Here is a 27,427-nt window from a genome sequence, read left to right as displayed (position 1 = left end):
AATCATGTCAGATGGAGTGTATTTTGCCTGACTAATGCTGAAGCTATATTTCATTCAGTTTTAAATTAATGACAAGTTACATCATTAATGAGGACACCATATTTGGTGGAGGGGTGGAAAGAGGGTGAGAGATGCAGAAAGCAAGAGAGGGCAGAAGAGAAGGGGGATGAGCATATTTCCTGTAGAATCGTAGTCGATTAAAATACTTACCAGCAACCATCAGAAGATGATGAAATAATAATCCTCTTTCTAGAACAGTAAAATTCAGATTTTCTCAGGGGATTTGTGTTGTACCCGTCTCTTTAAGTTTGTTGAGGTGATTAAGGCCCAGAAATCATTTAGACTTCCCCTTCTTTGTTTGCCTGTGGTAATAATGCGCCCCCATGAAGAACAAACACTGACCCTGTTGTTCCATTGGTGTGTAATTTAGCAACCCTGAGGCTGAAATTGGTCTTTGGTGCTAGCTCAAAATGGGCAATAACAAATTGACAACAAGGAAAAGGATACTAGGTGGTGTGTAAAACTTGCTGTCAATATACGCTCACAAAATTTTCACAATTACTCATGCCAAATTTCACCTCCATAGCTTTGAGCTAGCCTTATCTTACTACTTGCTCTATCATAAGGGAGTAGTCTAGGAAAGTTTGTTTAGAGCAACTTATATTCACATAGCGCTTCTCAGATAAGACTCAATGCTTATGAGAAAGAGATATAATACAATTAATATTATTCAGTTGTCAGGATGTGGTTTTTAATTTTAGCAATAGCAGCTTAACTGAGATGACAATTCCAAGACTACTTCTGATGTAGTAATTGAAGTGCTCATAAGCAATATGTTTAAAGGTAGCAATCATCTTGTTGTTGCAGAAGTGGTATTAGAACCATTAGATTTTTTTTAGAACTCTTCCTCAATGAATTAAAAGAAGTTAGCTAACTGAAGCATTTTGGTGTTAACTGTTACTGTCTCGAACAGCATCTCATTCATTCTCATGGATGAAAATCTGAATTCTTCCTCTTTACACTGGTCTGACTCCACCTCTCAAGCACTATTCCTGGAATCTACTTTCTGCTGCTCCTACTGTAAATTATGGATGCACAAATATTCTGCAGACTTGGGAAATCTGTTGACGGCACTGTTTAGTTCCTAAAGAATCAACAGTTGGTACCAACCATGGAGTCTGGCAGAAGAGAATCCAAAGCAAGTGCTGTTTTGATCATAATATTCAAACAAATATATATGGAAACAACACAGAACAGACCCTTTGGTCTAACCAGTCCGTACTGAACATAATCCCAAACTAAACCACTCCCACCTGCCTGCTCCTGGCCCATATCCCTTCATATCCCTTTCTTATTATGTACTTACCCAAATGTCTTTAAAATGTTGTAATTGTACCTGCATCCACCACTCCCTCGGGAGGCTCATTCCACATGGGAATCACTTTCTGTCTTTTTTAAATCTCTCTCCTCTCACCTTAAAAATGTGTCCTCTGATCTTGAAACTCTTAATCCTAAGGAAAAGGCAACCACCATTGTTAGGGATAGTCAAATGACTGCGTGTGGGAAATTGTCTCACTAACTTGATTGAGTTTTTTGAAGAACTATCGAAGAGGGTTGATGAGGACAGAGCAGTGGACGTGATCTATATGGATTTCCGTAAGGCTTTCAACAAGGTTCCTCAGATAGTCTGCTTAGCAAGGCTATATCACATGGAATACAGGAGGAACTAGCGATCTGAATGCAGGACCAGCTTGAAGGAAGACAGAAGGTGGTGGTGCAGGGTTGCTTTTCAGACTGGAGGCCTGTGACCAGCGGTGTGCCACAAGGATCAGTGCTGTGTCCACTGCTTTTCATCATCTGTGTAAATGATTTGGATGCAAATACAGGAATGTGGTTACTAAGTTTGCAGATGACTCCAAAATTGAAGGGGTAGTAGACAATGAAGAAGGCTACCTCAGAGTACAACGGAATCTTGATCAGATGGGCCAAAGGACTGAGGAGTTGCAGGTGGAGATAAATTCAGATAAATGTGAGTTGCTACATTTTGGAAAGGCAAATCAGGGCTTACATACTTAATGGCAAGGTTCTGGTAAGTATTCCTGAACAAAGAGACCTTAGAGTGCAGGTTCACAGTTCCTTGAAAGTGGAATCTCATATAGACAGGATTCTGAAGAAGGTGTTTAGTATGTTTGCCTTCACTGGTCAGTACATTGAATGTAGGAGTTGGGAGGTCATGTTGCAGCTGTACAGGACATTGATGAGGCTATCTTTGGAATCCTATGTGCAATTCCGGTCTATTTTGCAATTCTGCAATTCCTGGCTATAGGAAGGATATTGTGAAGCCTGGAAAGGTTCAGAAAAGATTTGTAAGGATGTTGGCGGTGTTGGAGGGTTTGAGTTATAGGGAGAGGCGAATTGTCTGGGGCTATTTTCCCTGGAGCGTCAAAGGCTGAGGCGTGACCTTATAGAGGTTTATAAAATCATGAGGGGCATGGATACGGTGAATAGGCAATGTCTTTTCCCTGGGGTGGGGGAGTCCAAAACTAGAGGGCAGAGGTTTAAGGTGAGAGGGGAAAGATTTAAAAGGGATCTAAGGGACAACTTGTTCACAGAGAGTGGTGTGTTTATGGAACAAGCTACCAGAGGAAGTGGTGGAAGCTGGTATAATTACAACATTTAAGAGGCAACTGCATGGCAATATGAATAGGAAGGGTTTAGAGGGATATGAACTAAATGCTGGAAGATGGGACCAAATTTAATTGGGATACAGTGTATCTGGTCGGCTGGGATGAGTTGGACCTAAGGGTCTGTTTCCGTGCTGGGAATCTCTATGACTCTATCTATACTCCTAATTTTATAAACTATCAGGTCACCTCTCAACCTCCTATGCTCCACTAAAAAAAGTCCCAGATGGAACTTAGGCTGGAATAAGGGAATATGTTGAGTGAATTCTGATTACTTGTCACAGTGGAACAAGTTAAAGGCCTCATGAAGGAGGAGGGAATCAAGTTTCTTCACACAGAAAAACTGGGAAACCCTGATTCTTAGGATTGAAGTGGGTAGAGAGACCGGGACAAGGGAGGAAGATCTGCACTCATGATTTCTACACAAGTCCTACGCAGGGAGAGCGGGGAAAAGGAGGTTTCTGAGTTTTGCAAGGGAGAAATCATATGGACTCCACTGGATGGAAACTCCACGAAATGGAAAGACTGATTTTTTTTACACAATCCCTCATTGTTGGGGGCAAAGCCTAGCATCTAGGCCTGGTATTATCAATGTTTCTTTCTCCTCAGGTATTGTTCTCCTTACTCTGAATCTGCCAAACTGCCCCACACGTGGGCCACACCCAGATTCTTTATTCTTTCAAATAATTGCTCTGTGTCCAGCCTGCCTTTTCTCTTCAAAGTCCTTAAATTTGCTGTGCTTTTCCTAAATTTATGACCACCTTTCTTGGAACCCGATATTTGAAAGGGGGCAGTAGCATACTGGTATTTTTCTGGACTTGTAATCCAGGGATTTCTCATAGGTACTTGAGAGCAATCCCATGAAGGCAGATGAGAAATTTAAATTCAAAAAATAAATTTGGAGTAAAATCCTAGTCTCATCAAAAACGACGGTGGATTGTTGTAAAAACCCATCATGTTCACAAATTCCTGTCAGGGACGAAATCTACAATCCTTATCAAGTCTGGCTTACATGTTACTCCAAACCAACAGTGATATAGTTGACTGTTAACTACTCACTGAAATCAATTCAAGACAAATCATGTAGAGACCATTAAATACAAGCCTTGCTAGGAATACACTCCCATTGCAATCCTCGTTCATGCTAACGTACTAATCCCAAAAAGATTCCTCCCTAATTCTGATCCTACTGATCCCTACAACCTTCCAAAATACTACTCCAATTCTTAGTTCGCATACATCCAAAATTTTCATCACTCCACCAATGGCAGCCATATCTTCAGCGACTTAGGTCCTGAGTTCAAGAATTTAACTCACTAAACCATGCTGCCTAAGAAGCCACCTTAAAAGCTACATTGCCGCGCATTTGATCATCTTTCCAAATATCACCTTATCTGACTCTGTATTCAATGAAGCCTGAGGACAAAGGGCCCTGCTGCCACCACTTTCTCAAAGCTCCGGGCACAGGGATTCGATTCCAGCCTTGGGTGATTGTGTGTAGAACATAGAACATAGAACATAGAACAGTACAGCACAGAACAGGCCCTTCAGCCCACAATGTTGTGCCGACCATTGATCCTCATGGATGCACCCTCAAATTTCTGTGACCATATGCATGTCCAGCAGTCTCTTAAATGACCCCAATGACCTTGCTTCCACAACTGCTGCTGGCAACGCATTCCATGCTCTCACAACTCTCTGCGTAAAGAACCTGCCTCTGACATCCCCTCTATACTTTCCACCAACCAGCTTAAAACTATGACCCCTCGTGCTAGCCATTTCTGCCCTGGGAAATAGTCTCTGGCTATCGACTCTATCTATGCCTCTCATTATCTTGTATACCTCAATTAGGTCACCTCTCCTCCTCCTTTTCTCCAATGAAAAGAGACCGAGCTCAGTCAACCTCTCTTCATAAGATAAGCCCTCCAGTCCAGGCAGCATCCTGGTAAACCTCCTCTGAACCCTCTCCAAAGCATCCACATCTTTCCTATAGTAGGGCGCCCAGAACTGGACGCAGTATTCCAAGTGCGGTCTAACCAAAGTTTTATAGAGCTGCAACAAGATCTCACGACTCTTAAACTCAATCCCCCTGTTAATGAAAGCCAAAACACCATATGCTTTCTTAACAACCCTGTCCACTTGGGTGGCCATTTTAAGGGATCTATGTATCTGCACACCAAGATCCCTCTGTTCCTCCACGCTGCCAAGAATCCTATCCTTAATCCTGTACTCAGTTTTCAAATTCGACCTTCCAAAATGCATCACCTCGCATTTATCCAGGTTGAACTCCATCTGCCACCTCTCAGCCCATCTCTGCATCCTGTCAATGTCCCGCTGCAGCCTACAACAGCCCTCTACACTGTCAACGACACCTCCGACCTTTGTGTCGTCTGCAAACTTGCTGACCCATCCTTCAATTCCCTCGTCCAAGTCATTAATAAAAATTACAAACAGTAGAGGCCCAAGGACAGAGCCCTGTGGAACCCCACTCACCACTGACTTCCAGGCAGAATATTTTCCTTCTACTACCACTCGCTGTCTTCTGTTGGCCAGCCAATTCTGTATCCAAGCAGCTAAGTTCCCCTGTATCCCATTCCTCCTGACCTTCTGAATGAGCCTTCCATGGGGAACCTTATCAAATGCCTTACTGAAGTCCATATACACCACATCCACAGCTTGACCCTCATCAACCTTACTAGTCACATCCTCAAAAAACTCGATAAGGTTTGTAAGGCATGACCTACCCCTCACAAAGCCGTGTTGACTGTATTTGATCAAGCCATGCTCTTCCAGATGGTCATAAATCTTATCCCTCAGAATCCTTTCTAACACCTTGCAGACGACAGACGAGAGACTTACCGGTCTATAATTGCCGGGGATTTCCCTATTTCCTTTCTTGAAGAGAGGAATTACATTTGCCTCTCTCCAGTCCTCAGGTACGACTCCAGTGGAGAGCGAGGATGCAAAGATCTTCGCAAGTGTAGCTTGCACGTTTTTCCCATGCCTACATGGGTTTCCACTGGGTGCTCCGATTTCCTCCCAGAATCCAAAGGTGTGCAGGTTGGGTAGATTGCTCATGCTTAATTGCCTATAGCGTCCAGGGACGTGTTGGTAGGTGGATTAGCCATGGTTAATGTGGAATTGCAGGGTTACAGGGAAAGGGTGTGATGTTCTTTGGAGGGTTCGTGCAGACTCAATGGGCTGACTGTCCTTTATCTACACTGAGGGATGCTATGATTTCTATGTTATGTTTGCCTGAGGCTGCATGCAACAACAATCGGAATTTCAGAGAAATTAAGGTGAAGCCCAAGTCAGACAAAAAAAAAATGAAAACTCAAGAACTGGAGTCAAAGCAATGACATAATTCAGAATTATTTTGACACCAAAAAATGGAAATGACAAACAAGTTGCATAGGAAGATGGTGTGCCCTTGATGAGGAGTTTGTACTTTAAGGTACAGTTATTTCCCCTTACTTTGAATAATCTTCTGCCCATGGAAAATCTGCTTATGAAGTCAGGCCAATATCACACATGGATGGGGGGGACACAAAATGCAACTTGTTATCTTTTATGTACTATTACTGTTAAAAAAAGTCGAAAAGCACTTCATAGGGGCATCATAACATTTACCTAAGCAACATTAGGATGGAGGTTATCTCAGGACTCACAATTCTGTAGTGGAAATAAATCATCCTTTGAGGATTGCTTAAGAAGAAGATATGGCCAAATATCTCAAATCTGGCTGCAAAAATTTAAAGAAGAATAATACATTTTTGTCACAGGTACATAAGATATAATTTATGAACTGGTTACTGTGATCAGCGTGGAATTTGGATTGGAGGATTTCAAACAAGGAACTAATGGAAATATGAGCACAGATTTAGGAGGCAACCTAACTCATGAACTAGGTTTTTGCATTTCTGTTAATATCCCCTTCTTTGATTCAGTATCTGACAATGCATCTGTACCTTAAAAGTCTTCCAAAGAAGTTAATGAAATGGAAAAATGAGTTAAGGCTCGAGTGGGCAGTTAATCCAGTACTGCTGTTTTACTCTCTATTAAAATTCAATTTAATTCTATTTTGCGTATATTGAAATAACAATCTAAGTCAAGATATTTACTGCAGGCATTTTATTTTACTGTATTATAATACCAATTAGGGATTCTATGAAAAGAATGTACACGAATACCTATGTCAGGTCAATATAAGCAAAGAACAAACCCTGTATAATGCATTGTGCAAATAATTAAAACATACCCTCTGGTTAAAACTGGTAGGACACCTATTTAAAGATAATAAAATGTGAGGCTGGATGAACACAGCTGGCCAAGCAGCATCTCAGGAGCACAAAAGCAGCTTTTGTGCTCCTGAGATGCTGCTTGGCCTGCTGTGTTCATCCAGCCTCACATTTTATTATCTTGGAATTCTCCAGCATCTGCAGTTCCCATTATCTCGGACACCTATTTAATCCTTGCCAGTCTCCTGGTCAGAAGTAAAAATGGGCAATCAAATGTTCTGTTAAAAATTGCTAAGAATCTATTCATCAGAGTGATGTCATTGTCAAAGAGTCTGTTTCTTCCCTTTGAGACTTTGCACTTGCGATTAATTTCTCAATCTGCTGCCTTGAAACTCATGGCAACAAACTGTATAATTCACAGAGATTAGTTTGTCATTTACTTGCGTGGTTTAAGTATAACAAAGAAGATGTGCTATGATGGAAATTTTGCCGATTCATGGATATTCTGCAATGGCTGAAAATCCTGAAACAAGTCAATTAGTTATGTCTAGATCGGACTGCAAGTCAATCACTTACACATATTTTGTTTCAATTTAACAGGCTTTATCATAAACAGAGCTGTTCTTTTGTGCTTTTGGAAGGAAGGTGGAAAAATTGCTCATTCACCTTTAAGAGAGAGGTCAATTTTCACATGTACATTGGTCATTCCCTTCCACAACTGTTTATAAGACCATAAGCCGTTGGAGCATAAATCGGCCATTCAGCCCATCCAGTCTGCTGCACCGTTCAATGAGATCATGGCTGACCTAATATGATGGAAAGATAACAATCTCTCCCTCAACATCAGGAAAATGGAAGAGCTGGTCATTGACTCCAGGGAACAAGGTGGAGAGCACACCCCTGTCTGCATCAATGGTGTTAACCCCATTTGGCATAGCACGGTGGCTCAGTGGTTTGCACTGCAGCCTCACAGCGTCAGGGACCCAGGTTCCATTCCAACCTCAGGTAACTGTCCATGCAGAATTTGCACATTCTTCCCGTGTCTGCGTGGGTTTCCTCTGGGTGCTCCGGTTTCCTCCCACAGTCCCAAAGATGTGCAGGCATACAACAGTGCAATTTACTTTGGAATCAACAAAATTCCTCATTGATCCCACAAAGCTCAAAGCTAGACTTTGCCTCTTGAGTCTGAAGAAAGAATGAAGAAGGAAGATTGGATTTTGATTTTGCCAGATCCGCGTTCTTATAGTTGACTAACGATCTTCTAGAGTAACTTCAATGGATGCTAGAAGGGCTTTGCCAGCAGAGGGTGGGCGAAAGCCATCTATTCATTCATTCTTCAAGACTGTCATTCATGTTGCTTTGCTGTTATCTGTGATGAAATATAATGATCTGCATAATGACGACTGTAACTTTACCCTTTGTCTGTTCTAATTCACATTGTTTATCTCCCACCAGTCCTTGGGTATGATGCAGGAGCTGGGGCAAAAGGAGAGCTAAATGTCCTCATAGGATATCCCTCAATGTGAAGTTGCACCACCTTGTGAATTCACCAGCAGCTCAAATACACAACCATGGCAGGCAACTACATTGTCACACGGTGAGTCAAATATCACAAATGAGCAGGGCTGGTACTGAAGGCAGGGGCAGCGATGGACAATTCCCTTTGGATGGGACAAAGCTGACATGGCTTTCAAGGAAGCAAACTATTCTGAATAATCAAGCTAAAATCTGTTACAGTTCCAGCACTTTTAGATATATTGCACATGACGAGAGAGGCTTTGGGGGTGTCCATCTCAGCTAGAATGTCATAATGTCAGAGCATGTGTGCTGATGTCCACTACCATGCAAATAATGGCCACTTTAATGGATCATCAGATTTGGCATGCACATTTGCTTGCACCAATGACCAGCATATTCAGTCTGTTAGTTTAAATGGGCAAAGGAAATTCAACACCTTGCTGAGATTTAACAAAATGTTCTCTAGCTTCTCCTTTTTGTCCTTTCCAAAGGTGCAGCACAGCCATCACATTCTTCTTCTCAGCTTTAGGCCTCTCGAATGCACAATGCTGTGCAAAACACAGCAGACACTCACAATTCGGTGCACCCTTGAAGATGCCGACTAAAAAGCACACCCTCAGACTATTAGCTTACTCATTAACCTCTTGTGCTCACATGGCTTCTGTGATGGGTCTCCTTACAAGCGCTACCACATGACCAAGGGCAGTGCTCATTTCTAAGCTGGCTGCCTTGACTGTTTGGACCCTTCCTAGGCCCAAAATGTCAGCTTTTGTGCTCCTAAGATGCTGCTTGGCCTGCTGTGTTCATCCAGCCCCACACTTTATTATCTTGGATCCCTGACTGCCAAATGGACACAAACTCTAATTCCCCAAATATGTGAGGATCCATCTAATACTAATTAGATGGCCCACTTGTTTCAACTGGCCTTACCTATATCATAGTAAATGTCAAACATGCCATCGCTCACCTGCGGCACGGTGGCTCAGTGGTTAGCACTCCTGCTTCACAGCGCCAGAGACCCGGGTTTGATTCTACCATCGGGTGACTGTGTGGAGTTTGCATATTCTCCCCATGTCTGCGTGGGTTCCCTTCGGGAGCTCTGGTTTCTTCCCACAGTCCAAAGAAATGCAGGCTAGGTGGATCGGTCATGCTAAATTGCCCGCAGTATTCAGGGATGTGTAGATTAGGTGGGCTATATGAGGATGGGTAGGTGTGTGCGTTGGGCGAGGGGCCTGTTTCCACAGTGTAGGGGTTCTATGATTAATCTACATAATTGGGTAATCCCTGGAAGGAGTCGGAGGAGAAGAAATTCAAGGCTGGGGTGGTCTATGTGATCTACTCATCAAAAAGGCTTGCCCTAGGAAGCCTGAAGGTATTATGCAATAACTAAGCACACCACCACTGCCCAAACAAGCCCCTCCTCCCAGCCCCATAAACTAGAGGTGCATCATCAGCCCTTCAGTCCTGTGAAGTGGCAGGTGTCTGAGCATGTGGTCCAGTTGGTGTTGCTGATTAGCTTCGTCAAAGGTTCAAAGTAGAGCTACATTAGCTGCTTCCATGTCACTATGAATGCTGGCAGCTCGGAGAACCGATCAAAAAGGGATAAGTTGACTGAAATAAACCCTGAAATGATCTGCAAAGAACTGCAGTAAAAACAACTCTCACAGTAAATCTCACAAACAAAAGTCGTATGCAGGTACTTCGGTGTCAGAAATTAAAGGCTTTCAGCCTGCCAATTTCACAACCCTGCCAACCCCTGTTGTACTTTTGCCTGATTGAGCGTGGCAAGTTGGAACAATTTGGGAAGCTTACACACTGGTCGTTAAACCCTGTTGGTTTTAACATATTTCAAATCACTGCCTTGACTGTGACATGGGGTATTCTGTGCACTTCCAAAGCAGTTAACTGCAGAAGTTAGCAAGTTCTTACTGGATTCCTGGTAAATCACTATGTCTTAGTTCTTTAACTCTTTGCATTCACCAACATCTAGCTCTCGTAGGTCTTAACTATTCCCTCTCATTCCCCCACATACTGGAAAAACCTATTTGCTACTTTTGATTAAATTTGGATACATCAGGAGACAGTGCCATAATGCAAGGAGAAAATTAGTTGCAATTTTAAAATAAAAGCAGAGACTCAAAAGAACAGAAAGTTATATCTATCCACTGCAGTAGTAGGAAATATGACAGAGAATGTGTGCTCAGACTAGCAACGACACAATGTAATTCTGAGCCCACATTATTCAGGACAGGAAGTGGTCTTGGTCTTGTAAAAATTAATAAGCCAAACGGTAAACACAACGTCATGGCAGCAATACAGAGGGCTGGTATGTGGGAATGCCTATGCATTTGCAAAGTAGATGAACAGTTGCAAGAATGGAAGCGTTCTCAATATTAAAACAACTCATTATTCTGCATATTCAATATAACAAAAATATCTTGGGGCATTTCTGATATTTCTTCGATCGTGCCCCACCACATTTTCAGAGAGATGCTGTTAACATCCTGCGAATGGTAAGATTTAACAACGCTGTAAATTCAATCGTGCCACAACGAACAAATTTCCTTCTGTCTTGTCTTCAGGTTTTGAAGACAGTAAGACAGTATTAATTTTTCAAGTCTTCATATGCAGCTTATTTTGACATTGTTATTGACTGGGTACTGCCTTTTATTTATAAATAGGATCATCTTTCTTTCCATGACTGCCAAACTGTATCTTGGAATGAAGTTATTCTATTCATTAATTTGCTTCACCCAATACCTCCCTCTATGTAGTGTTAAACGTATAAAATAATCCACATCCCAAACTAGCTGTATTTACAAAATAGTCATAACCTCTATGTATAATGATATTTGTAATGTGAGTTGGCCTTACTTTATATACAGCATTGCTGTTCATATTACACTCTGTATTACGAACAAAATATTTGAGAAATATTTTGCAATAATTATATCCATGATATCATTATTGCAATATATTTGCAAATCATTAACTATTCAAAATTTAAAATGTAAATGTAGCATGAAGGATTATCATACCAATGCCACAAATGTTTATATGCCAAGAATATAAAACAATAATTTCCAAGATCGTATTTACTATTTTTGTTTTAGGAACTGTCAAATGTCACATTCCAATTTACCATTGCTACTTTCTCACTTTTATTACAACCACATATATTTATATTATGCCTTTAACATAATAAAATGTCCTAAGGCATTTCTCAGGAGCACTATTAACCTAATATGATAGGGAGCTGTATAAGGAGATCAAAAGTTTGGGTAAAAAAAGGTTATTTTAAAACAGCGTCTTAAAGGAGGAAAATGAGGGATAGAAGTGGAGAACAGTAGGAAGAGAATTCCAGAGCTTAAAACCAGAATAGCTGAAGGCACAGACACTATCGATGGATTAGTAAAAATTGAGGACATTCAAGAAAGTTGGAATTAGATAGACATAGATACCTCAGAAGCTTTTGGGGCTGGAGGAGATTACAAGGATAGGAAAGGACAAGGTCATGGAGAAATTTGAAAACAAAGATTGCTTAATCATAGTAAAGTTTCAATGCAGCAAAATACTGTAAATCTCAATGTACATATGAGCTGACAGCTATTACAAAGCAATACCTGGAATATGTGTTTCAAAACTGACTGAAAATTTTAGATTTAAACTCTTCACACTTTTGAAGGCTAATCCCAAATTCTCAACCTTTGCAGGATTTGTTTATTCAGACTTTCTCACAAGATAGAGCACTTGTTTGTAGATTTACAAGGCAGATCAGCAGATTGTCAACAGATAACAAGTGACAGAAATGAGAGAGTGTTTACAGACAGCTCTGAAGGGGCCGTCAGAAAACAAACTGGCCGCTTGGACCAGAGAGAAAATATAACCCTGACTTCAGGAATATCTGTGAAAGTGCTGTGTAAATTGAAAGACATAACTGAAGCACCTGACGCCCATTTCTTCATATTTAGCAAATGGCTATACGAAGGGTGGGGAAAATTTGTGTAGGTTGTGTGCAGAGAGGCAGGAAGACTTTTGAAATATTTTATGTTACTTATCTATGTACAGAAAAAAATCTCCAGTGACCAGCTTCACTGAGTGATTCCACTCAACAAATGAAAATGAAATTATACTTCCCCATCTTACATAGTTCATTTTGTGTTTCTTGAAATTATTTAAATGAATTACAAGGAATGAAGCTGAACATTAATGTTTCATGCACTTACTCTTGTGAGGTTGGACTATAACTATCTGATAACTGCCTCTCATAAACTAGACTCACCAACATAGTTCTAAATATTGTTGAACATGTAAAAATCCTATCACATATCTCTACAGATATGCTTCTAGTTAACATACGGGACAACATTATAAACAACCCAGTATTCTGCAAAGTTGACTGCCTCAAAGATTATTTACAATACCTTAGTATTACTAATTGCAAAATGCTTTCTTCATCCAACTAAACTTAATGAAAAGTCAACAAAGCAGTCAGGAGTTTAAGTCTCTAACTCTTATGACTCACTTTTTACTTCAGTTAGGATCAGCTGAAGTACCAAGTAATGATTCTTTCAATATCAATTAAATATACAAATATGGTCAAACATTTTCACAGTTGTAACATATGGGACCAGATCTTGAGCATATATCAAATATATTAAACTTACAAAATTAGAATGGTTATAGCACAGAAGTATGGAAGGATGCCATTCAGCCTTGTGTGTTCTGCCTGCTCTCTGGAAGAGAATTCGACTGTTCCAACTCCCTAGAATAGCTGTTTATACCGGTTTTGAAGTAAAGACTACAATTTGGTGTAACTGGATGCTACAGGAAGAAATACCCATCCCCAAAATGTTGGAAGTCTGCAAATATAAGTGAAAAAAAGCCATATTATCTTTGTTCCGATCTGCCAAGCTCAAGGTTATTTTCTACTCCATGCAGAATTTACAAGCACACATAAGTATCCAATGATTAATGTCATCAGGAATGCTAATGTGAAGCTCCCACAGTGTCAAGATGAAAAGGATTACTTTATCGGAGGTCCTAGCATAGTATGTAGGATTTTTAAACTTTACTTATTCACGGAGCTTCTGCAGTAAAGGACTTTATGAAACTCTCAGCTATGAACAATCTTCCTCTATCAACAGAATTGGCAACTTGAAATGCTCCAGCATTGCTAAATCAGTATGCTGCTCACAATTCAGGCAGCTGGCAAATTTGTATTTATCCCAGAGTTAACAGCCTGGCAAATTCTGCTGACAACATGGTGAATTTTTTTTAAGTATAGTACAGTTGCTTTACAACATATGTTTTTATCTCCCTCACTCTGAATCTTAATGCAGCAAGATTGCAGTAAATTTTATACTTTTAGCTTATTTGCAATCAATGAATGCTTTTTACCTTGCCTGATGAATATTAACAAAGAAAAACTCCAACATATTTAGAATTCTGTACCATGAAAAATATACTGTATTTGAAAGACAGGTCATTTTACTTGAAAGAAATTGACACAAAATAAAAATTTTGCTGATAAAAAGTATGATGTGTGATGAAAATAAGCTGCTATTCATTCCATTGTATTGGAATTAAAGTTGACTCTGATCCAGAAGTCTAGGAAGCTGTTACATATTTTCTGTTGGTTGACCTGATGAGTCACTTCAGATAGGATGTTGTGGGACATCGTTGAGTACTAATGACTTGAATGCAAGCTATCAACATGCGTACATCTATTCATTCCTGAACTTTGGAGTGAAGCATTATTATGATTCTCTCTCTCTCTCTCTTACAGTAGATGTAGCTTTAAATTCCAGACTGCCCCAATAGGAAGAGTAGAAAATTCATTATAGTGTAGTGCTGTACCTCATCTTGTTGCTAAGCTACAAAATTGTTTGTCAATATAAAATGCCAAGTGCCATTTAATTAAATTAACTTGAAGATTTGATTATTATTAGATGTGAGATAATTGTACAAGATCAACAACTGAGTTCAACGACCAACCAACCTATTCACCCTGGCCTATTCATGGAAGATAAGTTCCTTGTACAAATTGGTCACCGCACTCCATGTACCTAATGATAACTCAGAGCAGAATAATTCCCTGTTGTAGTCTGTCTGTTCCGGAATAAGCAAAACTGTGTCAAAGATTAAATGGCTGTTTCATAACCAGAGCCTCATGCATATGTATTTTCATGATGTGCAATAAATCATACATGTAATTATATAACATTTCATTTATGGAAAGCTAAACTTTTATCATCAGCTGTTTGAGTTTATATAATGAAGCAGCTGATTTGAGAAGGAAACAAAATGGCATGAGTAAAAGAAGGCAACAATTCTTTCCCAGTCGTGAACCACTTCAACTTCCCCTCCCACTCCTTGGATGACATGTCCATCCTGGGCGTGCTCCAGTGCCACAACGATGGCACCCGAAGATTGCAGGAACAGCACCTCATACTTCACTTGGGAACCCTGCAGCCCAATGGTATCAATGTGGGCTTCACAAGCTTCAAAATCTCCCCTCCTCCGACCGCATCCCAAAACCAGTCCGTCCTTTCTCCCACCTATCCACTCCTCTCACCTCAAGCCCCAACCCCGCCTCCCACCTACCAGCCTCATCCCGCCCCCTTGACCTGTCCATTTTCACGAGACTGACCTAGCCCCACCCTAACTCCCCACCTACACTCACCTTTACTGGCTCCATCCCCACCTCCTTGATGTGTCTGTGTCCTCTCCACCTATCTGCTCCTTTATCCATCTTCCATCCGCCTCCTCTCTCTCCCTATTTATTTCAGAATCCCCTTCCCCGCTTCCATTTCTGTAGAAGGGTCCAAATCCGAAACATCAGCCTTCCTGCTCCTCTGATGCTGCGTGGTCTGCTGTGTTCATCCATCTCTACACCATGTTATCTCAACAATTCTATCATTTCTTTCTTCTCTTCCCTTTCACTCCCAATCACACGGTGCCTCCTCTCCTGTTAGGAAAAGGAGTAATAACATTCTTAAGAATGATAGGAATTGAAGAGGGGAAGGTATTTCAATTCTGTCAATCAACTTAGCTAATCTTGTGGACAATGGAGAGTTGGGCTGAGCCCATAAATGATGAAGTGTTAAATAAAAATCAAAAGAACAGTAGATACGGCAAATCAGAAACAAAAAGAGAAATTGCTGGAAAATCTCAGCAAGTCTAGCAGCATCTGTGTAGAGAAATCAGAGCTAACGTTTTGGGGGCGGGGGGGGAGAGAGTTGAGTGACCCTTCATCAGAACAATGACAAAGTGCTGCTCATCAAGGATAGATTGAGATCTCCAGCCCAGCTGGAGGCTATTCAATTTTTTGCCGCTGCAGACTTAATGGGCCAAACAGCCTCTTTCTATGCTGTATGATTCTGATAGTGTGTCTATGCTAGCTGTAAGGAGCTATCCAGTGTAGTTTAGTTTCTAACTCTTGGACTGCAGCCTTGTAAGTTGTAGCAATAAATTTCATATCCAACAATATTTTAAATGTAGCATGGATTTCTATCCCTACCACCTTTTCAAGCAGTGAGATCCAGATTCTTACCTGCGCCTCAGTGAAAATTCCTCAACTTGCCCTGAAATGTTCTATCAATCTCATCTGTTGCAGTATGTACAATCTTTCCTTGTAATTAGTTCTCCAGTGACGAAAGCATCCCTTGTACACCCTTTAAGCCCCTACGGTGCTTTTATTTGGTGTGACCACATTGAACTATGGTACGGTATTTCAGCTGTAGCGCAGTGTCATATAACATAACTTTGCTGATCTTATGATCTAGGTGACATAACTGTGTGATTATAATGCTGGGCTGAATCAGGCAAGGGTCTAAGCAACATGGGCTATAGCGAGATTTGTGCAGAATTGGACAAGAAGACCAGCAATGCCCATCCTAATGTCAGAAGGACTCGTTCCAACTTTTATGTATATGATGAGCAGTGTGATGTGTCTTTCCATAGGCAAGTTGCCAATTAAGGGGGAATTATAGCCTGTTAAACACTTTACTAATGATCCAATTTGCTCTAATATTCAGCTTCACAGCTTACCAAACATTCAAGCCAAGCAACATTAAAAAATCTGGACATGCAACTCAGAGTTGGTACTCTTCAGCTTGCCACCTGCTCCAAAAGACCTCCAAGTTGGGCACTGGGCACCAACATCTCAGGGCACACTCTATTGGCACCTGTCACACACACCCTACATCCACAGTCACTGGCACGAGGTAAGTGCTAGCCTCTAAGAACCCTCAGGTCAAAGCGTTGGTCCACTTGCAAGATGCTTCCACACTTCAATGCTACACCTTGGGCAACTGTCATTGTAATGCTGCTGCAAAGTCCTTGAACACTCAGTGACATGCACCCAGCTCAAGGACTGGACCATGCTGCACCTCTGCGCTCTTCACTCGTTGAGAATAAAGCCATAAGATGCCTTCTGTTCAAGATGACGGTGATGAAGTAAGCAGTGTCCGGACTCCTGAGCCCAGGGCCTGTCCACCCTGTCTGCTTTTCCTTTCTTTCGTCTTTCCACATTTTCTTTTTCCTGTTTAGTTTTTGCTTCAAGTTACCTTCTGGGGAGAGCTTGGTTGTGATGGCATTGATGATGAAGGCAGAAGGTGACTGCATCGGGATCTGCAGCACGACAGCAACTGGTAAGTTGGCAGCAGCATCGATGAGGCAGCTGACGAAGGGTTGAGAACAGGGCCTGGTATTGGTGGCTACATTGGTGGAGAAATGCCCAGGGGCGAAAGATGGTGCCTAAGGATCGCCAACTTCAACACAGGTTGGGTCCAGTGCTGGCGGCAGCGAAGCAGTGGCAGGAAGATTATGGACTCTCTTTAAGATACTTCTTTCTTAAAATTATTCTTAAACTATTCAAAATGGTACCGGTGGAAGCTTTTCACTGTATTTTACTGTTTTTGTCACTTTAAAATACACATGACAAGAAAACCATTCATTCGTTCAGAAGCAGCCCATCATGTTTGCTCAGCCATTCGAAAAGGTCATGTCTGATCTGATAATCCTCAACTCCATTTTCTTGCCTTATCCCCATAATCCTTAAAAATCAGTCCATCTCAGCTCTGAGTGTGCTTTACAACCCAGCGTCAACAGCCTTCTTCTATAAAAAAATTCACAGACTGACTTCCCTCATAGAGAAAAGACTTCCTTCTCATCTCTGTCTTAATTGGGCACACACTTACTCTCAGAATTTGTCCTTTGGTCCTAGACTTTCCCATGGGGGAAATAACTCCTCCTCATTAACCTGTTAAGCTCTCTAAGATCTTACAAGTTTTCAATAACTCTTATTCATCCAAACTCAAATGAGGCTTATACTACTTAAGCTCTCTTCATAATAAAATTCCATATACTCAAGAACCAACCCAGTGAAGTTTCTCGGGCTCCCCAATGCCAGTACTTCTTTCCTTAGATAAAGGGACCAAAACTGTTCACAGTGTTATCATTTTAACAAGGTCTCCTTATTTTTATACTCCAATCACTTTGAAATAAAGAACATCATTTCACTTGCCTTCCCCGTTACCTGCCGAATTTAGATGCCAGCTTTTGTGTGATTCATGCACAAGGATCCCCAAATCTCTCTGTGCTGCAGCTTTCTATAAGTTTTTCTCCCATTTAATTAATATTCAGATCGTCTGTTCTTGCCAAAGTGCATAACTTCACATTTTACAACATTATATCCATATGCTAAGTTTTTGTCCACTCAATTGTCATCCTCACCACATGCCTTCCAAATCTATTTTTGTGTCATCTGAAAACCTGGCAACAGTACATTCACTTTCTTATCCAAGTCATTAATACATATTGTAAATAATTGTGGCCCCAGCATTGATCCCTTTGGCATCCACTAGTTAGTTACAGGTTGCTTTCCTGAAAATGTCCCCTTTATCTCAACTCTCTGTCCCCTATGAGTTCGCCAGTCCCCATCCTTGCTAATATACTACCTCCAACACCATGAGGTCTTATCTTATTATGCAGAGTAATGTGTGGTACCTTATCAAATGCTGTCATAGTGCTCACTCATTCTGAGCTCACCTGCATGCTGAAGTCATCCCTGCCTTGTATTGGACTTCTCTGCCGTGTCTTTGTGAGCTATGCCCCCTCAGCCAAAGCTATTAAGTTCATATTATTTCTGAAACAAACAAACCAGAAAGTGCTAGAGAAACATGGTCATGCAAAGAAGCTGTGAAATGCTAATGCTGAGATCTTTAATGTGAACTGCTATGTTTCATTGTGCTGTTAGATAGAGGCTTGTAACTTTACAGTTACATTACAACTGCATGAGTTAGGTCACAAACTTTCGTAGAAACTAGATGGAATTTTGTCTAATGATGCCATCTTGTCTTACATTAGTACTCACCCACCCTTGCACCTTTCACTGTTTAAAGCAGGTGCATTTTACATGTTTCCTAACCACTAAAAGAATAAACAGCAAAATCTTCATGAGGCATAAAACGGCTGGATTCTCTATTCGTTCTAATATCTGACCCCACGTTCTCCACACCCACTTCAATATATTCATCACATACACACCTTACCAAATCATCAGAATTTCAGAATTTTTTCTTCCAAAGTGCAATTGAATTTGCCACAAATAAGAACCCTCTGATAATTTTGGGAAATACATACTTTCATATGCTGGTGTCTTTCACTGTCCTGGCTAAACTTTGGCCAACAAACCAAACTCAGTGTGACGGTGTCATGTGACAGCAAAAGCTTCGTCTTCTGGTGCCTGAAAGTTGTTGTCCTTTGTCGTTTCATTTCTACGATATTCTTGTACTTTTTTCACTCATTTCCTTTCTTTCTTTTACTCCTCATTATTTATCAAGGCAAATAAAATATTCCAGTTTCCTCTTCTACCACATTTGGATCCTATCTTATTTTATCGACTTATTGCAGACATCCTCTTACTTTCTTTAGCGGTCTTCAGTTAGTAAAAGGTCAATTTTTTTGGATTTCTGTCGCTCGGTTTTATCTGTTAGAAACAGTAGCAGATGCAAAAACATGGCAAAGCTAGAAGCAGATAAATGAACAGCTTGGCTGAAAGATGCAGCTATAAGCAGGCTAATTGAAAAGCTGTCAATACTCCATTCCATGTCTGCACAACCCCACATTTCTGTATTTTTACATTTCAAATATAGATTACATATATATATATAAAACATATAACAAAAGCATTGTAAGTTATGAGTCGGTACAAATCCACTATAATCCTTGCTTTTCAAAGCATTCCTAAAAATATTAGTATTTCTACTTCTATGCTATGAATTTTTACTTTTTCAATTTCATCTTTAAATACCTTCCGCTTCCAACACTGGGCTGGCTCACTTTATCATCTTGACTCCTCTCCGTTCCTCATGGCCCTAGCCTCCTCTTCATTCATATTTGTTTTGCCTCACCATTGTGCTGCCTTCAGACAACCAACCCCTGATCTCTAAAGCTCCATTCACACTTTCTGGTCTTTTGCTATTAAATTTTGTATCATAATCCACTTGATCAACCAAACTATTGGCTGCTACCAAAACCATACAATCTCTCCATGCTCTTCTTTCTCGTAATGGTGGTCACTTTCCGTGTGGCTACATGTGAAACACATTCTTTGGATTTGTGGTGCTACATCTGATTGTTGGTGTAGGCAGGATGTCTTTTTTTGAAATTTAATATGTAAAATGGAACATGTAGCAAGGAATAGCATACAAAGGAATTAGCATTTGATCAAAAATGTTATGACAACTGTCATAATATTGGGTATGGATGTCAGGGGCTTGAAATTCATCCAATGCAGTCCCAATGTGGTCAGTGCAATGAATGCTGGGAATGCAGAAACTGTTTCTAATGGCCATAAAGAAACAGTCCTCCAGGCTATTACTGAAGTAGCACATGAACAGCAGCTGCACATTGAAATGTCTATTCCTGTTGTCTGCAGAGGGAGGAGGGTTGGATAATCCATTTTTGGGAGGTCAGTCCCTTTATCAGAACAACTTACCTCATCCCATTAATGCATGCCAGCATCAAGAGACCTTGAAATTCCATTGTCTCCAGTGTCCTTTTCCTTCCTACCACATAAACACAACATTAATCCATAGGCAACAGCAGTTGTGTGGCTCACCGCATTCACCTGAGAATTGATCTCACATTACCATGTGGGGTAAGCTACTGCTGTAGCAAGCAGGAGCACATGCCCATGACATTGTATGTAGCAAGTCCTTTGAGGATCGTCAAAAACAGGCAGCAATTAAGTTGTTGCAGTGAATTTTGCAGGACCAGGAGAATGAAGAACATCATGTTGCAGGCCTTTTTCTAGTTTCTCTCTGTCAGCTCATCTTTGCAGAAGCAACTGCAGAGGAGCAACTAGATTTGTTGTGCCGTCTCAAATTTCCCTACTAATCCCACTACAAATCACAAGTTGTTTTCCACACAGGAAAGACATGGACATTCTGAATATGAATTTAGACTGAGACTCAATGGTAAAAATGGTTTGGATTCATACTAGTGACATTCGACAGGCATTTTCATATCTTCCTATAATTAAAATCAACCCCACTGAGTCTGTGCTGGTACTGTACTACCTGCCACCAAAGGAAATTACATTAATCCCAGTAGTTCCCTGCTGTTTGCCCATACTTGTGTGTGAATGCTTGTCTTACTTCATACACAGCTGCAGGGGAACAGACCATTCTTATTTAAGATAACAAAGTGTGGTACTGGATGAACACAGCAGGCCAAGCAGCATCTTAAGATCATAAAAGCTGACGTTTCGGGCCTAGACCCTTCATCAGAAACATCAGCTTTTATGCCCCTAAGATGCTGCTTGGCCTGCTGTGTTCATCCAGCCCCACACTTTGTTATCTTGGATTCTCCAGCATCTGCAGTTCTCATTACCTCAGACCATTCTTATTCACCATTTCTTTAGATAATCACATAAAGATAACCTGACTATGTACACTTAAGTCACAATTCTTAACACTTTTTAAATCCTTTAAAAAAAGACTCGATATTCTAGGCAATACTGATACATTAACTCATACCTTGCTGTCCATGACTCAGCTGAATAGGTTCTGTCCAGCATTCCCAACAGAGTGCAGAAATGAAATGTGAAATACTTCAAGACACCACATACAAGGCAGCACTCTCAACATACCAGAAGCAAAGATGGAAAAATATACTGGTTCAGATACATTTCCATCTCTGCTTCCAGAATGAGCTTTCAGAACATCCGAAGATCTACAACGGATATGATCTCATCAATTAGAAGAGAGATGCTGTGAAAAAAGAAGGCCATTTTTAATACTTTCATGTCAGCAGTGTGGTCCTCTTAAGTGACTGAATAAAAGTGGTAGCCCACCAAAGCCGCTCAATGTCATCTCCTCTTTCCATAACAGCATGATGGGTAAGCTCTACAGTGGGGTCAAACAGAATGTTTTCTAAAAGAAAGAAACGGCTTAGCTTATTCTTCCTGTCCACACCAGATAGTTTCTCCTTCTTAAGCTTTTTACCTGTGTTTGATGTTCATTTTTAATAATTTTTTTTCAGAGTTAGTATATGATAGTCATAATGCTCCTTGGAGGGCTGACTGACCTTCTTCTTTGTCTATATTCTTTGATTTCTTACACCCAAGAAAACCTTGTAATTTGGTGCCATTATTTTAACCTAGCTAACTATGTTTTAAATAAACTGTGATAGTGGTGTGCAAATATTTTCATATTTGTCGCTACTGACAGAGAGGATGAAAAGCAAAGCAATCATCACCACTTCTCACCTAGTCATAATAAATGGCAATTGTAAAGGGCCTGAGATGCTGCTTGGCCTGCTGTGTTCATCCAGCCTCACATTTTATTATTAAATTGTAAAGGGCTTTGTCTTTATATGCACCATGATGACAAGTGTCCTGGTCTACAACGTTGCCATATTTCCATCTATCAGAAATGTGCTGGTTGTTGATAGCTTCATATTTCTAGGCTTTACAATCACCCGGTAGATGTCGCTTGATTCTGAAATCAACACAAACATCACAAAACCTGTAGCTGTTATGTCCAAGCTGAGGAAGCGTGTGGAACAACAGTAAGTTGACTGGGAACATCAAACTGCGAGTGTACCAGGTTTATATCCTCGGTACACATTGCTGAGGCCTGGATAACATTTGCAAGCCAGGTCCAAAGTCTGAATAGTTTCCACTTTTGTTCTCTTAAGACAAATCCTTGGCATCACTCGGAAGAACAAGCGCAGCTTAGAGGGAACACTGGACGCCAGTGTTACAGCTGAATGGGAACAACACGGCTAAAGGTGCAGCAGGTTCTGTGGGACACCTTCAGTACTATTGCTGTAATGTTGTCACAACACGTAGCCTTTGCAGTATTAGGTGCTTCAATTATTTCTTCATAACAGATGTAATTGTATTGTTTTCCTTTACACTTCTTTCCCATGCCATTTCAACTGCTATTTCACACATTCTTTTTAATTGTCTTGCTGTTATTATTCTTCCATTTTACTCTCTGGTTATAGTTCATGTTCTTTTCTGTCTTTTCTCACTTTTCTTTCACATGGTCCTGTTTAATCCACTATCACTAATAAACAATTCACCTCTTCGTCCACAACCAGCAAAGCTGTTGAGGATGATCTTTGCTTGAAGTTACCATATATCCACATTCAACTGTATACTCAATCAGCTTGTGTCTCCCAACTCCTCACCCTTCGTGTGACAAGGTGGTGGCAGAAGCAGGGCAGGCAGCATTCTGGCTCCTCTCCAACACCACACCAGCCGCATCCTTCAATCTCTTCGTCTTTCCTTCTTCTTTTCTCTTTCACCCTCATCCTCTTCTTTTTTGGTAGCAGAGTAGGGCAGCATTGGTGGGATCAAGCAGCACGGGGCAGCAAGCAGCGAGAGTGGGAGTAGGCACTCCAGGCAGTGACAATGGGAATAAAGGGCGCAGGTAGTGAGAGTGGGGAGTAAGCAACCTGGGGCAGTGAGAGTGGGAGTAGGCAGCACGGGACAGTGAGAGTGACAGCAGGCAGCCCGAGGCAGTGAGAGTGACAGTAGACAGCGTGGGGCAGTGAGAGTGAGAGTAGGCAGCGTGGGGCAGTGACAGTGGGAGTAGGCAGCCCGGGGCAGCGAGAGTGGGAGTAGGCAGCCCGGGGCAGTGAGAGTGACAGTAGGCAGCCCGGGGCAGTGAGAGTGACAGTAGACAGCGTGGGGCAGTGAGAGTGACAGTAGGCAGCCCAGGGCACTGAGAGTGAAAGTAGGCAGCACGAGGCAGTGAGAGTGGGAGTATGCAGTCCGGGGCAGCGAGAGTGGGAGCAGGCAGCCTGGGGCAGCAAGAGTGGAAGTAGGCAGCCTGGGGTACTGAGTGTGGGAGTAGGCAGCTCGGGGTAGTGAAAGTAGGAGTAGGCAGCCCGGGGCAGGGAGAGTGACAGTAAACAGCATGGGGCAGTGAGAATGAGAGTAGGCAGCCCAGGGCACTGAGAGTGGGAGTAGGCAGCACGAGGCAGTGAGAGTGGGAGTACGCAGCCCGGGGCAGCGAGTGGGAGTAGACAGCCCGGGGCAGCGAGAGTGGGAGTAGGCAGCATGGGGCAGTGAGAGTGGGAGTAGGCAGCCCGGGGCAGTGGGAGTGGGAGTAGGCAGTGTGGGGCAGTGGGAGTGGGAGTAGGCAGCCCGGGGCAGTGAGAGTGGGACTAGGCAGCCTGGGGCAGCGAGAGTGGGAGTAAGCAGCATGGGGCAGTGAGAGTGGGAGTAGGCAGCACGGGGTAGCGAGTGGGTGAGTAGGCAGCCCGGGGCAGTGAGAGTGAGAGTAGGCAGCCTGGGGTAGCGAGAGTGGGAGTAGGCAGCCCAGGGCAGTGAGAGTGAGAGTAGGCAGCCCGGGGCAATGGGAGTAGGAAGCCCGGGGCAGCGAGAGTGGGAGTAGGCAGCCTGGGGTAGTGAAAGTAGGAGTAGGCAGCCCAGGGCAGTGAGAGTGAGAGTAGGCAGCCCGGGACAATGGGAGTAGGAAGCCCGGGGCAGCGAGAGTGGGAGTAGGCAGCCTGGGGCAGTGAGAGTGGGAGTAGGCAGCACGGGGTAGCGAGAGTGGGAGTAGGCAGCATGGGGCAGTGAGAGTGGGAGTAGGCAGCCCGGGGCAGTGAGAGTCGGAGTAGGCAGCCCGGGGCAGCGAGAGTGGGAGTAGGCAGCATGGGGCAGTGAGAGTGGGAGTAGGCAGCCCGAGGCAGTGGGAGTGGGAGTAGGCAGTGTGGGGCAGTGGGAGTGGAAGTAGGCAGTGTGGGGCAGTGAGAGTGGGAGTAGGCAGCCCAGGGCAGTGAGAGTGGGACTAGGCAGCCTGGGGCAGTGAGAGTGGGAGTAGGCAGCCTGGGGTAGCGAGAGTGAGAGTAGGCAGCCCGGGGCAGTGAGAGTGAGAGTAGGTAGCCTGGGGTAGCGAGAGTGGGAGTAGGCAGCCCAGGGCAGTGAGAGTGAGAGTAGGCAGCCCGGGGCAATGGGAGTAGGAAGCCCGGGGCAGCGAGAGTGGGAGTAGGCAGCCTGGGGTAGTAAGTGTGGGAGTAGGCAGCCCGGGGTAGTGAAAGTAGGAGTAGGCAGCCCAGGGCAGTGAGAGTGAGAGTAGGCAGCATGGTGCAGTGAGAATGAGAGTAGGCAGCCCAGGGCACTGAGAGTGGGAGTAGGCAGCACAAGGCAGTGAGAGTGGGGGTACGCAGCCTGGGGCAGTGAGAGTGGGAGTAGGCAGCACGGGGTAGCGAGAGTGAGAGTAGGCAGCACGGGGCAGTGAGAGTGAGAGTAGGCAGCCTGGGGTAGCGAGAGTGGGAGTAGGCAGCCTGGGGCAGCGAGAGTGAGAGTAGGCAGCATGGGGCAGTCTGAGTGGGAATAGGCAGCCCGGGGCAGCGAGAGTGAGAGTAGGCAGCCCGGGGCAATGGGAGTAGGCAGCCCGGGGCAGCGAGAGTGGGAGTAGGCAGCCTGGGGTAGTAAGTGTGGGAGTAGGCAGCCCAGGGCAGCGAGAGTGACAGTAGGCAGCCCGGGGCAGTGAGAGTGACAGTAGACAGCGTGGGGCAGTGAGAGTGACAGTAGGCAGCCCAGGGCACTGAGAGTGAAAGTAGGCAGCACGAGGCAGTGAGAGTGGGAGTATGCAGTCCGGGGCAGCGAGAGTTTGAGTAGGCAGCACGGGGCAGTGAGAGTGGGAGCAGGCAGCCTGGGGCAGCAAGAGTGAGAGTAGGCAGCCCGGGGCAGTGAGAGTGAGAGTAGGCAGCCCGGGGCAGTGAGAGTGGGAGTAGGCAGCCCAGGGCAGTGAGAGTGAGAGTAGGCAGCCCGGGGCAATGGGAGTAGGAAGCCCGGGGCAGCGAGAGTGGAAGTAGGCAGCCTGGGGCAGTGAGAGTGGGAGTAGGCAGCGTGGGGCAGTGAGAGTGGGAGTAGGCAGCCCGGGGCAGCGAGAGTGAGAGGAGGCAGCCCAGGGCAGTGAGAGTGGGAGTAGGCAGCCGAGGGCGGCTGGCGACGTCAAACCTGATGCAAGGGAGGTCAAGGCTTTGTGAGGAGTGTGAATCCAGCACGGCCAGGTGCTTATGGGCTGTGGTATTTTAACTATTAACCATGTTTTTTTGTTTTTCTACTTTATAGTATGAAGGACTATAACGTTTAACTTTTTAACTTTGCTTTCCTTATTTTCTGCTTTGTAACAAAGTTTCTGTACCTAGGTATATTTGTACTTAAGACGGTGCCATAAGGGGCAACTTCTAAACTTTTCACTGTACTTGAGTACATTACAAAAACTTCAACCTTATTGCATTAGTTATCACTTGTCTCTGTCATCAGCGTCCCATTTTTCCTTCAACACTGACCACCATACCATTCAATTTACCCTAAGATTTCTGATACTTCTGTCACCAATTTTATAAATATAGCTGAACTTTCTGTTTAACATTTCAGTAGTTAGTCCTCGCACTCTGAATTCTTACCATTAAAGGTATCAAGGTTTCATAATGCACCAGTTTTTATCAGATTTGCTTTATATTGATTGAGGTCTGCTTTGTAGTGCTTGTAGATAAAAGTCTCCTTTCTAATCGTGTGAAAAAGCTTTGCAATCTCAGGATCCAATTTCAAACCTGGAGTGATTTCTTATATTAACACTATAACATTAAACAACCTTTTAGCTCACTCCTCTGAAAGAAGAACACAAACTTGTAATATAGAAAGTAAATCTTCCTTCCTCCCTCAATTGCCTCTTTCTCAGCTCCCTCTTTATGCCCAAATACTTATTCCTTTCACTTTCTACAATGCTCAATGCACCCAATATTTGAATTGTGTTGCCATGTCTGAAAATGTCTTCAATCCTATTCATACACTGATTACAGCACAGAAAGTAAAGTCAATTATGTGACAGTCAATCATGCATCTGTAGCTTGTTGTCTCTTCATGTGCGTGATTAAGTCTCTATCCTTCCCTTTGATTTTCTCTGCTGCTCAGTCTCCATGGTCTGTCTCTTTGGTTGACTCTGTTTTGGACTGCATCTCTCTTTTTGTCTGTTTCTTATTCTCTCTGCTCCTTTGTTCTCACTTTACTGTGTCTCCCTCTGTAACCCTCTGTTTCTATATTATAGTGGGGATATTCTGTGTTGATCTCACACATCTTCATTCATCATTCTCACTCCTGAACTGAACCCATGATCCTAGGATGTGCAAGCAGACGGACAGAAGAAACAACCAACAGCAACCACATACTTCATGTAAATTAAAAGTCATACTCAATTTACAACCTTTTACACTACTGAACTGTTGACCAAAATATAACTTGCCCAGAAACCCAGCTCATTGACCAACTCCACAAAACAGGGTAACAAGCTGGTAAACATCTTCCTCAGCCTGTTGAGACAAAATGCACAAGTGAAAAGAGGTGGTATTTTAAATGTTTTTCTCTAAAGAACTTTTTAATGAAGCAGTTTTTGTAAACAGCTCTGATCCATTAGAGATTTAGTAAGCCAAAAATGAGGTTAATGGCCTATTAAC

The 27,427-nt window shown here is 42.8% G+C and overlaps 1 protein-coding gene and 1 long non-coding RNA gene across 4 annotated transcripts in view; both read right to left on the bottom strand.

Moving 5' to 3' along the window:
* Nucleotides 1-27,427, bottom strand: part of LOC125452490 (A-kinase anchor protein 7-like) — a 163,150-nt gene that overhangs the window by 19,814 nt on the left and 115,909 nt on the right. The gene's annotated exons all lie outside the window — the stretch shown is intronic.
* Nucleotides 15,122-19,374, bottom strand: LOC132209545 (uncharacterized). Its single transcript, XR_009445688.1, has 2 exons — nt 19,088-19,374; nt 15,122-15,410 (listed from the first exon to the last, which is right to left on the bottom strand). It is a non-coding gene; the product is annotated as an uncharacterized LOC132209545 (long non-coding RNA).

The sequence above is a fragment of the Stegostoma tigrinum genome, chromosome 4, assembly GCF_030684315.1.
Source record: "Stegostoma tigrinum isolate sSteTig4 chromosome 4, sSteTig4.hap1, whole genome shotgun sequence".
Classification (NCBI taxonomy): domain Eukaryota; kingdom Metazoa; phylum Chordata; class Chondrichthyes; order Orectolobiformes; family Stegostomatidae; genus Stegostoma; species Stegostoma tigrinum.
The sequence above is the reverse complement of the archived record's forward strand: the minus strand, read 5'-3'. Positions and strand labels throughout refer to the sequence as shown.